General features: G+C 39.2%; 1 protein-coding gene across 2 annotated transcripts in view; it reads left to right on the top strand.

Annotated features, from left to right (window-relative positions):
- The window catches only part of CNTNAP2 (contactin associated protein 2), a 1,008,227-nt gene that overhangs the window by 873,521 nt on the left and 120,378 nt on the right, over window positions 1-14,328 (top strand). The window lies entirely within an intron of this gene.

Genomic DNA, 14,328 nt, shown 5'->3' with positions numbered 1-14,328 from the left:
GTAAATCTAGAGTTGATATTGTTGGCTTTCCAATAGCATAACTTTTAAGTATGTATTGGTTGAGGTATTTTTGTAGTTTTAACCTTGTGGTTGTACTGCTTCCTGCAGCCATGCCTACAATTTATGGAAAGGATATGCTCCAGCAAAAGTAGGGCTTGCAAAGAATACCTGGGGTTTACATGCAGCATTTTCCATCCTTTTAAAAAATGTATTTTGACTTCCTCACATTCGTTTAAGTCTTCTTCTGTGCCAATAACTATTCAAAGACAAATACTTGATTCAGATCAAAGGGACAGAGGAGCAACAACAACTACTGTAACCAGTAACATCTGACACATTAGTAATTCCTGGAGTACTGCTTTGTCATTTTTTAAGTATTGAAGGTACTATACATCTAGGAAATAACGTGACTGTCATTAAAAGGCCAACATTTACTGACAGTTGACTATGCCAGGCTTTTGTATTTGCAACACTACAGAACTAACACACTTTTCTCAGGCTCAGTTGCATCCCTGTTATGAGGGACCACTGTGAAAATACCTTCCAAACTACTGATATCTCTGTACCTTTGAAACAGAGAAGGCAGGAAGAAAGACACTCCACATAACACAGAATAACACTAGGCCTTAGAGGAAGGACATGTTCCTTTAAAATCTAACATACATATTTTACAGTATTTCTGTCTTCACTGATTTTCCCATTTTCACCCTTTTTACCCCTTTGGCCTCTCAGAGTTGTCTTTATTTTCCTTTATTGTCTATTTTCTATATTCTGAATGAATTCTCCTTTGCCACGAGAATACGAGCACATCCAAAAGGGCACCTGAAAGACACAAATGGCCCATAAATCTATGCAGAAAAAGCATAAGTATATATACAGGCTTCCAAGGGAACGTATATAAACATTCCTTCCCAGGAATCACCATCCTTGGAAGTGTTCACAAACTGTGTGGGTGAGGCTCGCAGTGCCATGGGTTAATGGTGGCCTTGGCAGTGCTGGGGAATGGTTGCACTGCATGAGCTTAAAAGTCTTTCCCAACCCAGCTGATTCTATGATTCTGTGACTCACCTTCAGGAGTCTCAAGCTTTCAGCAGGAGAGACAAAGTCTAGTCTCATCAAATTGACTTTCAGTTCATCAGGCGTCAGAGAGGAACTGTCTGGAGATGGATTCATTAGCCCTGCTGTGCACAGAACTTCTGAAATCAAACCCCCTTTCTTCAGCTGCTGATGCTCAGTAACATATTTTAAATACAACTTTCTCCTAAATCTTGTTGGAATTCAGGTTTTGAGTAGAAATGGAAATCACTTAATGCCATGCTGCTATTTTGCTTTTGGTTTGGGGGGGATGAATACATGACAAAAAATTCATTGGCAGGCTTTCAGATCAGAGGAATGTAAATTGTCAGGTTTTAGTTTAATGGAGAAAAATGTAAATGTTAATGGAAAAAATGTAAATGTTAAAAAGATACTGGTTTTACAATGAAAGTGTTTCCAGGGTAGTATATATGAACTTAATCATATATTGTGCAAAGTGTAGATTAATAAGCATTTCTATTTTTTCCATGCACAAAATCTCCCTGAAAAATACTAAATTCTCAAGTTTGATATGAATTATAAGATAGAAATATATATTCACCATAGTACAGCCCATGAGATTTCTAGACTGTTAGCAGTGTAATAGCTGTAGTGTTGTATTTTTGAGCTGTAGTTTTGATCCCGTTTTGATCCCAAAGTACTCTGAGTCTATTTTTTAAATGCAAACAAGTTTACTTGCCGCTGTTTATAGTGCTGTAGGATACGGAGTTCAACAGCATATGGAGAATGTAAAGCCAGATGTGAACCATGAAATTACTAGGGAAATTTAGGAAGATAGGTTGTAATTGCCCAAACTATAATTTCACTGCAGATGAACACCACTCTTTCTGAAAGCATCCTTTCATGTTCAGTCACCCTTAGCAGAGATAACTGCAAAAATATTGCTTCACACAAAAATAAGTGGGCCTGGGAACTCCTTGCCAGAGGATGCCAGAGATGATAGGATTTTACATGATTCACAAAGGGACCAACAAAGTGAAGGAGGAAAACCATGTGCAGCATTAAATATATCGACACTTTTGTATCACAAAGTGAACAACGTCTCTCGTGTGTTCAGAAAATATTCATGGGGAGTATGACTCTCAGCCTGTCCTAGAATCCCAGACTGGTTTGGGATGGAAGGGACCTTAAAGCTCATCCAGTTCCAACCCCCCCCTGCCATGGACAGGGACACCTTCCACTAGAGCAGGTTGCTCCAAGCCCCGTCCAACCTGGCCTTGAACACTGCCAGGGATGGGGCAGCCACAGCTTCTCTGGGCACCTTGTGCCAGCGCCTCAGCACCCTCGCAGGGAAGAATTTCTGCCTAAAGAGCTCATCTCAGTCTCCGCTCAGTCAGGTTAAAGCCATTCCCCTTGTCCTATTGTTTTACTCTTCCCTAGGCATCCATCATTGTCCTGAGAAGAAGAAAGGTGCAAATCTGGATGGACTTCTAGTGTGACATGATGCAGCTGTTCTTATCTCCTTAACTTTTACATGTGAATTCTTACAGGAGAGTTCATCCCAGGTCGAATACCTTGGAGGTAGTGACACTTGAACCAGTACAGCAGAACATTTAATGGCCATTTTTAACATTAAGCAAAAGCTTAAATGCCATAATCTAAAATAGAATGTCGTGATTTAGTGAAGTGATAGTATTAATATTATTCTAATTGTTTTTTTTGTAAAGTACCATTGCCATAAAAATAATCAAAATATAATCCTTATCTTGTGTGCCCATAACTTTTCTGTAGCTCATTTAGTGATATTCCTAATAGCTATCAAAGTAGAATCTTTGCAAAGGAGGAGTATCTTTTTATTTAGCCTTAAAGGAAATTATATATTCAGTTCGTATTAGTTCTGTGACATGAGCTAGCACTGTCATTTTAAGTTGGGGAGAGAAATCTGTTTCAGTTTCTAGTGACCTGTCAGAAATAGTGCAATAGCTTTAAATGAGCAGTTAAGTAAATTGTAATCCCACTATGAATTTTGGATTCAAATTAAGCACCAGGCTACCTTTCTCTGCCATTCCTGCTGATTAATATGACTTTTCTTGTTCAGTTCAAACTCGGTTACATTCAGCTGCATTACTTATAAACAAGGAAACACCAGCTTTTCATATACGTAGTTTAAAAGATTTATGTATTTAAATGCCGTTAGACAATGTGCCATATACGTAAAGGTGACCTGATGGTGGATAGCATTTAACTGTTTACTTTCAATGAGTCGAAATGGGTAACATTCAAAGAAATATATTTAAAACCTGCATCATTTATGTTTAACTCACCTATAAGGAGGTGGTGTAACTGAAGAAGGAGCTTTGTTCATACACAACCAGCAATGATTGCTCTGATGTTCCTGCTGTGTAACTGGTTAGTTTGAGGCTTTCTGAGGCAAAGGTCATTACTAAATGTACAGCCCAAACCATTCTGTGAGTCTGTGAAAATGTGCTCTATCTATTATCCACTGAAGACAGTGTATATACATGCGTATATATCTTTGTTCAGTGCAGTACCATGATTTAACCTGTACGCAGACTGAGTATGTAATTGAAGGAGAGTCTGTTCTCTTGGCTCCTATGGTATTTCAGAGAGGAAAACTGTGTATGTTCAAAGGGGGACTCTGGTGTGTACTGCTTGTGCCATCGTGCAGGTATACTTCTTCGGTGTTATCTGCTTGCACAGTCAGTAAATTTTATGCATCTCTTTGGTGACATCTACTAAAGTTTACGCAGTTGTCTGTTTTGTACTACAATGGTGTGGAGGTTTCTTTCCTCTTTTCTTTCTGTCTTTAAGAGCTCACTGTCAAAGTAACCAGAACATTCCTGTGCGATAGAGAAGTGACTGGCCGCTTAAAACTGTGGAATATATGTCATGGTTTCAAAAACTGCAGGTTGATAATGGGAGCAGAGTAAGAATGCTAAGAATGGATGAATACTCTTTTTCAGAGAGTAGAAGTACTGTGTAGCATTTCATGTTTTCTTGGGCATCTGTATCTGATGATTTAGGATGCATTTTCTGGGATCTGTTCAAGGACATGTCCTGGCAAAGCACATGGGTTTCCTGTCCACAGCATCCAACTCTCTTTCGTACTGCCCCTGCAGCACTTCTTCACCAAAGACTTGGGTTAAGTTGTGGCATTATAACTGAACGGGTTGACTCAGAATCTCCTAGATGCTGAGCTTTGAGCAATTTGTACTTTGTTTTGCTCCTGGTAATAATAAACTAGGCATAATCAGATAATGACATTTAAAACTGGAACTTGGAATGCAATTTTAATCTTAATAGAGCAAAACACAGGTTGTGAAGCTGCTGTTATTAAAGCTGTTAGCATACTTAAATGTTAGTGCTTTTGTTCATGTGCTTAATTACCACCCTCAACAATAAACAGTTTGATATTGTTGTCATCGTATGTAAATGCATGCATTGCAAAGAATGACCACAAACTCTGATTTTAATTCTAATTTTTGAATGTTTATCATTCCCTGTAATGAAAGAACATAGCAGCACCTTCCTCATCAAAGGCTTCTGGGGAAAAAACAGCTTGGAAAATGACAGAAAGATGTTTATGTGAGTGTGTGAATATCAAATATGATTGGGAACCCATTTTGCACACAACTTCATAGGTAGGAAGTGGTATATTTGTTGCAGGCTCAGACATGCAGAGAAGAAATAGATCATTGTTTGGGCCACCTGGAGAAATTCTTCAAGCTTTATAATTTCTTTGAGCATCTCCACTGCTCACTTCTCATTTCACCGGAATATAGCTTGCTTATGGTTTTGAAAGACAGAAGTAAAAATCCATGGAAACCTTTCTGGTTGTGAGATATGAGGAGAGTATCTAAAGGCTGTCAAGTGGAGAGTTCAGAATAAAAGCTTTCATCTCTTGCCAAGAGCCACTATATCCTAAAAATGTGTTGTCCCTTCGACTTTATACTGCAAACCAAATTAGACAATGGTATTCCCTAAAAAGTTCAAGAAAGTGAGTTCAGGCCCTGGTACAGTTGGAGCTAAAGAAAAGGAAAAGGGAAGGAAAGAGGGAAGCTGTGTTAACAGTTCTGTCCATTCAGCTCTGTGTTAATTTGGGATATCTTGAGGCTGTGTTAACCATCTTTCCTTCCCTCACCCTATTGCTGAAGGAGGATAATCAGTCACAAACATATTTGAAATTATTTGTACTGTGGAATTATTTGGGGTAATATTTCACGTCTCTTTAGTGAGGGGGTTGTGACTATTGCAGAGACAAAACTCACCCACTCAACACCAAGCAGACACAAAGGTCGAAGACTGACAGAGCAAACTTTTGGAAATATACTACTGATCTAATCATGCAATATATTTCCATGCAAAAAATAATCGGGTTCTATTCAGAAAGAGAGGATAGAGCACAGACATAGTCTAAATAACGCTATAAGATTATATATATCTGCCTTAAATACGTGGTTACTATAAAATATGCTGCTGAGTTGAATTCTTATGATTTAAAAAATTACTGACGGTGAAACACTTTCCATTTGGTGGATTTGGGGTGGGGGGAGGAGAGGGAATCTTTAGGAATTATTTTCAAGTTCTTACCTTTATTTCCATTATGTGGCAGAACAGTTATTTTCTCTATAGCCAGAATTGAAACTTCATAGCTAAACACCAAATATTTATCCCTGAGTATCCCCTGGTACAGCATGATTGTCATGAGACTTGATAACACTGAGTATAGCTGGTAAGCCTTCCAAGATTGCTTAAGCCTCCAATTTGGTCAGTGGATGAAGATGAGTTCTCCAAATACCTAATCCAGGTATTCGCTAGTCCAGAGAGGACTGAGTTATGGCATGGTACTGACTCCTTTCTTCTCTTCAGAAATAGATTGCTACAAGGCTAAAATCTTTCTAGATATTCATCCAATCAAATATTTTTATTGTTTTTAATTGCCATCAGCTCCAAAGGGATGTAATGCCATCGGAGATGGGAGGGCACATGGATGTAGCTATTACAAAAGATGTGGCTCCTGCAGATATCCTAGGAGGGAGAATACTCACCAGTAAGATTTGCTCTTAGTCTTTGCTGCCAAAAGCCTAAGAAACTCTGACTTAATTTATGTCCAAGAAGAGCCATAATAGGAGAGGAAGAAATTCACTATTGAAGTCAGCCCTGGTTTGAAAAAACCTCTGCCAGTGGGTTAACTCTCAGCTCTAAGGGAGTCACACAGAAAGGCAGTTAGAAAACAAAGGGAGGGAAAGAGCAGTAGGCCGAGCACAGGCTTCCTCCTTCCAACAATTCACTTAGATGTGTGAACTAGCACCCTTCATCTAAAAAAGACAGTAGGTGTTTTAGATGTTAGCTGATCAAAGAACAAAACTGTGTGCTGGGCCCATCCTTATCCAGAATTAATTAGGCTTAATTACAAGCTTATGTGATAAGCTTTTTCTTTTCCTGAAACCTTGATAACTGCAATGAAGCAAGCCCTTAATATTAAATCTTATTTAAAATGCAACAACTCAAACTGTACCTTCTAATATTGTCTTGAAATGTTTGTTCACTGCCGATAAGACTTCCATAATGCCACATACCAAATAAATACCAAACCCAGAGCTTTCAGCAGCAAATGTTTCTGACAGGAGCCCCATTTCCCTCCCAGATTGTGAGTTTTCTTTCATTTGCTGGATTCTCTCAGGGTCACAGCATCAGATCACACCACTGCAGAAGTGCTTGGTTATTTTAATGGGGCTCAGATTTACAAGATGGAGCGTATCATTTAGTTCTGTATGCAACCCAAAGCTTTTTTGGCAAGACGTTAGAGAATGATCTATTTTAACAGCTATAGCTTTTCTGCTTATTCTAGAGGACATTTAAAATTACATTACTATTAGTACCATAAATTCAATTTTGAGCTAAGCTTTACAGTAAACTGATTTGAAATAAAAATACATTATATAGACCTACCAATGGCTGGTTATTCAGCATATTCAGAATCTGGTACATTTCATTTTAAAAGCAAATCTTTTGCTCTCTAGCAAACCTGAAAGGGTTTGTTTGGATTGAGAAGGGAAGACAGATTGTCTGTCTTGTGGAGCAACCTAATGGATAGTCCACTGCTATCTACAGTACCCTGACCAACATAAAATGTGCAGAGTTGTGACCCACTGATCGATATATACATTGTATATTCAGAGCTGCCTCTATCAACTCTAAAATATCTTGGATAGAGATGTGGATGTGTTTCAGGCTAAAATTGCATTACTAGCATGCCTTTCCTCTCTGAATGCCATGAAAATCTATCATATTCAGAGAACTATTCAATTTGCATTCTAGAACTGTATAGTATATATATAGTATGTATTCCTTTTTGCACCACGTTCACTGCAAATCTTTTGCATTTTTGGGATGCCCTTTCTTCATGTTTTCTTTCTATTGCTGGCAGTAGGAGTTTTCATTTCTTAATTGCATTAGCATGAGTAATGCTTGCTTCATAGGAACCAAAGCATTTATATCCTGGCAGAGCACTAAGAACAGATACAACTGCAAACAAGTAAAGTAAAATGCCAACTAAATCAATTAAAAGCTTGTTCATCTTTTTTTCATGATGGCAACAGCAAAAGTCTAAATGGAAAGCAGCAGAAATGCACCAGTGTTAAGTACAGGCTGAATTTCTACATTCTGCCTTACTCCTTCGGTGAAAAGGAGAGAGACTTCATTTCTCAAGTTTGAATTGGAGCTGACTGCATGGGAAAGAAACTGTGTTTCCTTTTACTCTTCTGTACTTCACCTGAACACATTTGATATGGAAATTCTCCAGAAAATAAATGTTATGCTGCCATTTTATAAAGTCATTTTTTCAGGGGAGCAGAGGGGGAAGCACTTTGAGTTTTTATGCAAACATTAAATAAATAGGGCAAGTCCAAATCCTGTTCTAATGCAACTTGTAAGTCACGTACCCAGCAGCACTTACATGGAATAAGTTCCTGTAAACATTATGCAGCTGAAGGATAGCAAGAGGGGAAAAAAACACAACTATGTATATAATCCCAAAACATTCTACATTTCATGTGGTGTTTATGTAAAGCAGAATGCGAGCGAGTTTTGATCTATGCTACTCTCAAATGTTAAGCAAATATTTGGGCAGTATAAAACTGGATGAGCTCCACATTTCAGGACTGTCTCAGGTAAATCCTAGCCTTCTACTCAGAACTATTATTTTGTTAACTTTTTTTTGGAAAGAAATACATTACAGGGATCTCACATTTTCTTCTCATAATAGGACCTTAATTTTGGGCGATGCTTGGAAGGAAAGACTGTAGGACAGAAGTACTAGAAGGAAGATCTTAGGAGGTCTGTATTGCTTCCCTGCTGCTCTCTCGGAAGCCTGCAAATGAGCCTGGCAGGAGTGGAATAGAAGGAGATTTAACTGGGGCTTTTGAAGAGGTTCGCAGGGAGATGTGAGCGGCAGTCCCTGGAGCTGCTTTAATTTGTGATACTGTGTGCACAAACCAGAGTTCAGGATACGCGGGAGGATATTCAGGCGTGTTTGCCGTACCTGTCCTGCTCATCACATAGCGCATCTCAGAATCGGAACAAATTCACCTGTTGTTTGCTAAAATAAGGCAAAAATGATTTCCGCTTTTAATTCTGCTTTGTGATTATAAATAGGAGTAAGTAAATAATAGCCGAGGACTCTAGGAAACGTGTTTTTATAGGCTTAACCTGCTAAAGCAATGGCTAGCCATAGTTCATCACTTGCTGAATTGCATTTCATTTAGAAGTTTTATCATTTTATCATATGTTCTTTTGAAAGGATTTGGGCAGCACAAAGGGACTTCAGTGTTCTTTGGGGTAGGAGATAAGAAATGGTAATTTAGTGAATTCTACGGCCTTTGTGAGTTTTGCTTTTCGGTTATTTTGGAATGGTAATGGTGAACTCTGAGCAAAGCAATCATGTAGGCTATTTCCAAATTTGTTACAATATATATGTAATGGCACTTATTAATTTATCTTAAGTAGATTGAGCAGCAGCCAGTCTTCATGGCATTAAGCAGCAGATCAGCTATAGGCTTGGGATTTTTTTGTGTGCACTATTTGCTGCTGACAGTTTCACAAAAGCAAGTACAAATGTGCCTTATTACAGTTTCAGTGTAAAGGAAGAATTACGTTCCATTTGGGATAGTCATCACCTTTAGGAAAAGGTTCTAAAAGTTCCCACAGGGCAAAGACCTGATTTTGCCAAGCAATATAGTACCTGTAGCTGCTTAATGAAAGTGTGCTCTCTGCATTTCTTTCTATGTACACATAGCATAAATGCTTTTAATGTCACATTCAGATTAGCACGTTGCAATATTGCAACTGCAGGTATTACAATATATCATGGGATTGAGGGGTATTTTAAGGTAGGTTCTTTCACTGCTGTCTAGTTTATGAGTATGTATATGCAGGGGGAAAACTAAAATTCCTATGTATTTCTGTACCTTCAGGAGCTGAACCTTTTACACAGATTAATGATAAGATCCCGAGAGCTGGAAACAGTGAAAGTTTTATCTTTCTGCATGAGAAATCTAAAACTGAGAGTGAAAATTAGTCACAGTCCCATTCAAATGAGTCAGAAATGATCACACATTTGTCAGAAGCGCTCTTCCTAGTTACTGTGCAGCAGGGCTACATGCACATTGCTTCAGATAATAAAGAGTTCCAACCCGTACTGATTAGACTCAGTATTACTATTTTATACCTATTGAAGGGCAAGAGATTGACAGCAAAAAATGTGCCTTTAAATTCACTCATTTATTAAGCACGTACACTCCTTTTCTCCTGCTTGATCGCAGGAGGCTGATATAAATGATTCTGCTCCTCTCATCTTTTTCCTACTCATTTTAATCCGTTCTGTTTCTTTCTCTGTTTAAAGAAAATGGATCCATGCATGATGTTTCTAGTGCAGGTTAATTAATACACCTGTCCTGCTGTCCCTTAGCACTGTAGCTTGGTCTGCACTTCCCAGGCAGAAGCATGCTTCCTGCATGCTGATCCCCTGGTTACAGTGAAGCAGGCATTGATTCAAGCCAGCTCAGGCCCGCATTGCCTCATCTCCCCTTCATTTGTTTCTGAACAGTGGCACCAAGTTCTTTGCAGCAGAGTCAAAAAGGAAGGCATGAAAATGAGATTTTAGAAACCTCTAAGCTTTGCCCAGTGTTTTTCAGAAGGCATGACAAACCTTTCTCATTAGGCATGCAATCAAAGTGGAGCTTGACAGCTTTCTCAGAGAATTAATAGGAGTTTCAGCACTGTGTGGTGAGTCTGATCATGAACCATGAATGTGGCCAGACCCTGTGTTCAGATTATCTTTAGTACTGTGAGTCAAGTAAATACAGGGCTGCTGTCTCTGTATTGAAAGCTCATTTGTCTAGAATTTGTCTCTGTTACTGAGGCAAAAAGAAATGCTGAAGGCAGCATTTAAGTGCTTCTTGCTCTGTCTTTCTCTCAGAGAGAGAGATTTTCTACCTAAAAACAATTCTGGTCTGAAAACTGATTATAGAGGGATGTCATCTTTCACTCAGGAGACTTGCTTGCTCAGGACCACCTGCTAATGCGAGTGTTGAAATGCTGTCTGCTCTCTTCTGCCAGCTTGGTCTGAGAGCACCTATACTCCAGTGAGGGTAAGGGCTGAGCTCTTCACTGACTCATTAATCATGGACAGGCTGCTAACTAATTTCCATTACACTGTCCATCTGTGTGCCCCATTCTGCAGGGACAAAGAGCCACTGTAATTATGGATAGGTCCTAAATTATACCTGAGCAACTTCCTGAACAGAAACAGGACACACGGATCAAACTTTGATAAGCATTTAACCAGCCATAGCTGGTTCACAGCTGGTTATGGAGTTTGAGCCAGAGAGAAATAAGTTAACTACGTTTCCCTGGGCAGTGTGTAGGACTGGGAAGCAGAGGAAGAAAAGTCAGTGTTTTGAAAGTCAGTGTTGAGAATAGAAGCACACTCCAGAGAAAAATGTGGGAAAATAAAGGAACCGATATGTATAGTCATATGGCAGATAAAATCACCAAAGAATCTATTTGAAATGATGTATGAAATGACTTTGACAAATTGAAAGACTGATGGCACATAGATGCCAGAACAACATCTAGGATTTACCCACCATTTTCTCTCCTCATGTGTCCTTTTAACTAAATGTCTTGGGGCACGTTGGGTCTTGAACCCTTGTGTGGTCATGTAACCTAGAGTCTTTATTGTCATTTGAGTGAGGACATGCACAGCTTACATAGTGTTCACTCTCCCAGGGGAATTGTAAAGTATTGTTTCACTTGGGGTGAAAACCATTGTAGGTTACTAAAGGCCAAACTGCAGCTACCTAAATCATACCTAATCCAGAGGAATCAGAGGGGCTGTGTATTTCAGCAGTGTCACTCAAGTTACCTTTTCAATTTGTGAGAGGAAGGTTAAAGTGAGACCCTCAGGAATAAAGGGTTCAAAGAGCTAAACCACTCAGCCAACATTTCATTTGGAAGAATCTATCTTCCAAAAGAATGTCATAAAAGCCTGTATTTATTAATGTAGCATTTGGGGACTTTTGGATTGTGTAGCAGCAAGCTAGTGTTACTGCAAACAAAGTGTATGCAATATTAGTCTCTTAAAATTACTGGTGCAAGGTTACTTAGGCACACAGGCACATGTCAAAGTTACAATATAAACATGATTTAAAGTTGTTTAGTAAAAGCAGTTGTTGATATTGCAGCAGCACTCAAAGATTTCAGAAGTGATTGCCACCACATGCACTGAAACAAAGGCTTAGGACCCAAAGGCACAAACAAAATGTGGATGAAATGTGTGAACGTGGTGACCTGTTACAGTTTAAACCATGTCCTCTGATAACTGTGTCCCAGTCTGATAGTCAGAGTTGCCCTGGAAAATCCAAACTGTAGTTAGCTTCCATGTGAGTATAATCATCTGCTTGTGCTAGCTGGACTTTTAATAAAGGTCATTATTTAGAAGATGCTTGTCTCTGTTACTAATAGCACTTATCACTACGATATCAGATTTAAAAATATGATGTGTTTTCCACCATTCATCATTTATTTGCTCTTTGATTTTGTTCTCTGTAATATACAGGCTCTGTCATTACTGGCAGTTCCACTTTCAGATTTCAGATGCTATTACAACATTACTTACAAAACTGTATCATTGCAATAATTGCAATGTAATGAAAAGACTGTATTTTCTTATGCAGTTTGAAAAGAAAAATAATAACCTTTTTTTCATTTAATCCCTGTCTCATCCCTCCACTTCTTGCAGTCTCCATTGCTAAGACTTTTGAGGTGTCAGTCATTTTTCTTTGGTTTACTAACAATTCCAACTTCTTTGGGCAACCTGTTCCAGGGCCTCATCTAACTCACAGGAAAGAACTTGTTCATAACACCTAATCTAAATCTCCCCTCTGTCAGTTTAAAGCCATCCCCCTTGTCCTGTTCCTGCAGGCCCTTGTCCAAAGCCTCTCTCTGGGTTTCTTGTAGCCCCTTTACTCACTGGAGCAGCTCTAAGGTCTCCCCAGAGCCTTCTCTTCTCAAGGCTGAACAAGCCCAGCTCTCTCAGAGTGTCTTCATTGATAATAAGGTCTTGGGGTACCCTGGTCCCACCTTTGTCATGGACTTAGACTTAGATGTCAAAGCAAATAGTTCTGATTTTCTGCATCAGTTACCCTCCAGCTCGTGCAATGTGAAACTAGGATGACAATAGTGAATCAACCTAAATGGGAGTCATTTGACCTAAGATCTCTATGAAAACCCTGTGCTGTGATTCTCAGGAGTTGTGCTTAAATGTGAGGCTGGGGTTACTGAGCTGTGTACTGCCTGGTTTCTAGAGTAGAGAAGAAGGAAAAGGAAAAAAGCCCAGCAGTCCTACCACTTACTACATGGAGGCTTCTCAAAGCAGTGCAGATCTGTTTGCAAAGATCATGATCTGCTTCAGCCTGAAGAGAATTCTTCCATGAATGACTGTGGCCGCTTTAAACATTCTCATATCACATGATTTGTAGGAGATACTTCAGGACCTGAAAACTAAAGAAACAAAGAACAGTAATTTCCTAGTAGCAATATTTTTTGTTGCTATATTCACAATCTATTCTTTGACTTACAGTATTGCAGTCCATGTTTTTGCATCACATGTAAACAAGGGAGTCAGGCACCATCATTGTGTAAATCATTGTGTATATGAACCAGAGTAAGTAATCTCTTCTGCCTGAGAGGGCTCAATACTAGATAAAATAAAAGCCTACCATGTACCAAACATAATCTAATTGCATGAAGCTCTTTTTGGGTACAGGTGGGTTATATAAGCAAGCTTGCAAGAGAACAATTTCAGGTTGAACAGCTTTTCCTTTTCCCATGAGAAACAACTTTCATTAATGATTTCCTGGACAGTGCTTTCCAGAAGCAACAGAGAACATGATCTCTGGATAGTGTGGATGAAGCATTATCTGCAAATTTGAATAATATGTCTCCAGACAGTTCAGCAGCACCTGTGGTACAGAAAACATCTATTTATATTCCACACTTCATGTTTTTGGCAGCTTGATGGGCTGCATATTCCGTCGTTCTGACACAGTGAAGCAGAACTCAGTGTGACTCAGTGGAACAATGTGCATCAGGTGCTGGGATTGAAGTTTTTGCTAAACCATCACCTATTCATCTATTTAAAACTAGGCATATAAAGACAGTTTGCTAATTACCTAAATTAAATGGGTTATCTGAATACCTATGATTCTTTATGACCAAACAGAAACGCATTATTTCAGCTAACATGTTCACGTCCATTCTGAGATGCCTGGGAATCATTCATGTTGAACTGAATCAACACCGCTGTCTGAATGTTCAGCACTCCCATTAAACTCACTAAAAACTTACTGTGCAAGTCCACACTATTGGACTACAGTACCCAAGAGCTGCTGAACCAGTTTCAATATCTCATTCGAATTACAGTGTATCACAGGAAAGGGGAGTCATAGGAGGCTGAGAGAGAGAGAGAGATGACTGTGCACTTACAAATTCTAGTATGTATTTCTACAAGCCATTGACTTCATTGGGAACTGCACTGATACCCTCTAATCTCCTAGGGCATCACTGCAGCACAGTGAGGCTATCAGGCTCAGACTATGTTTCTGGTGGTCGGTCCCATCAGTTAGATAGTAGGCACGTGTGCTTGCTGTTGCTTCAGCATGTCCAGTCAGAAGCTGAGCACTTGAGGAAATCACATCCTCATCTAAATGC

The sequence above is a fragment of the Pezoporus wallicus genome, unplaced genomic scaffold (assembly GCF_028554395.1).
Source record: "Pezoporus wallicus isolate ANWC-B61680 ecotype Strahan unplaced genomic scaffold, APGP_CSIRO_Pwel_v1 scaffold_11491, whole genome shotgun sequence".
Taxonomy (NCBI): Eukaryota; Metazoa; Chordata; class Aves; order Psittaciformes; family Psittacidae; genus Pezoporus; species Pezoporus wallicus.
This window is presented reverse-complemented; position numbering and strand designations above follow the sequence as displayed.